General features: G+C 40.9%; 1 long non-coding RNA gene across 1 annotated transcript; it reads left to right on the forward strand.

Moving 5' to 3' along the window:
- The first annotated feature begins 594 nt into the window (after positions 1-594).
- Positions 595-1,192, forward strand: LOC132900187 (uncharacterized). The gene is made up of 3 exons (XR_009656763.1): positions 595-691; positions 788-945; positions 1,133-1,192. It is a non-coding gene; the product is annotated as an uncharacterized LOC132900187 (long non-coding RNA).
- Positions 1,193-1,688: the final 496 nt, after the last annotated feature.

The raw sequence follows: 1,688 nt of genomic DNA on the forward strand, positions 1-1,688 counted from the left end.
CAGGGTGTTTGATGGCAAGGTTGTTCACCGATTTCTGGACATGTGCACAACAAGCGGGCAACGCTGTGGCACTGCCGAAGCCATTTTCCAGAAGATCAATGATGTCCTCGAAAAACACAACATACCTTGGAGTAACTGTGTTGCTTTGTCTATTGACAATGCCCCAGTCAATACGGGGGCAAGAAACTCAATTGCCTCTAGGATACTGGCAGAGAATCCCAGCGTGTACATCCATGGGTGCCCATGCCATATTCTGCATAACACAGCAAAACATGCTGGGCAGGGTTTTTTGGAAGCAAGTTTGTATTCTTTCAGTAACCTTTAAATAGCTTGTTGTGCTGTGGTGTAATGAATTTGTGACCAAATTGTAACATAATCTAATTTGTAGGTGACTGGATTTGACCCCGAAGATCTGGCAGTAGATGTTGGGCACTGGTCCAGAGGCAGTACGAACCATAAAGGTTACCTAACAGGTTTGTGATTTTCAGCAGTACTATAGTGTGTGAATGCAATGCAAAAACTTTCATGACACTGAAATGTAATATTCACATTGCAGAATTCTGTGACTTGCACGAGTCGGAGTATACGGAGATACTTTCACATATCTCCATCCGTTGGCTGAGCCTGGAACGCTGCTTGAATCGGATTCTGCAGCAATACAAGCCACTCTCCAGCTATTTCAAGTCAGCAAGTAAGTTGCATATTTTACTAACATGAATTTGAGGTTCTTTAAGAGATTGCCATGTGAATGAATACTATGTATAATTGTGTTTTCTTTCCTTTTCAGATGAGAAACAACCATGCTTCACATGGCTTACGCATGCATTCTCCAACCCAATGACAGAAGTCTACCTGCTTTTCTATCAGGCAACGTTGCCAGCCTTCTCCTCCCTTAATCTCCTCCTTCAGAGAGAGAAATCATCTGTCTTCCTTCTCTATGAAGAGGTAAAATATATGAGGGTTCAGCTCTGTTTATGCCATTGGTTTTTCATCTGCTGTCACTAACATCTTCAGTGAATTTTTCCTTCATAACTACTAACCCTACTCATCTTCACTGGCCTTGTTATGCTTGTGTACTCGCTTGGGATAAAACCGTCTCTTCAATGTAATGTAATGAATTGCAACTTTGTAGATGACCAAGTTCATTCGCAAGTTGTGCGGAAGATTCCTGCAAGTTCAGGCACTGCAGAGCAGAGCTGTGGAGGACATCAATTACACAGATCCATCCAACCAACTGTCTGGTAATGCTCCCCAAGTTTCTCCATATATGCAAATACATAAACTCTCTGTTTACTGACCACAAATGACTTATTCAGTTTTGACAGTGAGGATGTCACCAATGTGAAAGCAGAGATACTTTATGATACTTTGCCTGTGAAGATTCTGTTAAAACTGTGGGAGGTGTTTGCCTTTGTGGTTTAAGTGTCTGATGTTTACTATATATGTCTGCAGTCTATGTACAGTAGTTAGTAGTTTTATTGAACAGTATATTTATGTGTGCACTTTATGGAGCAGCTTTAAATGTTTTTATACTCTGTATAATGTCAATAATGGCTTTCTATTCTATTCTATCCTATTCTACCCTATTCTATTCTATTCATAACTCTAATAGGACAAAAGCTGAATGTGGGTTTTACAACCAGGGCAACTCTCAACCAGCTCCTAGAGGCTGGAGATGTCACTCCACA

This window comes from Neoarius graeffei, chromosome 16 (genome assembly GCF_027579695.1).
Source record: "Neoarius graeffei isolate fNeoGra1 chromosome 16, fNeoGra1.pri, whole genome shotgun sequence".
Classification (NCBI taxonomy): Eukaryota; Metazoa; Chordata; class Actinopteri; order Siluriformes; family Ariidae; genus Neoarius; species Neoarius graeffei.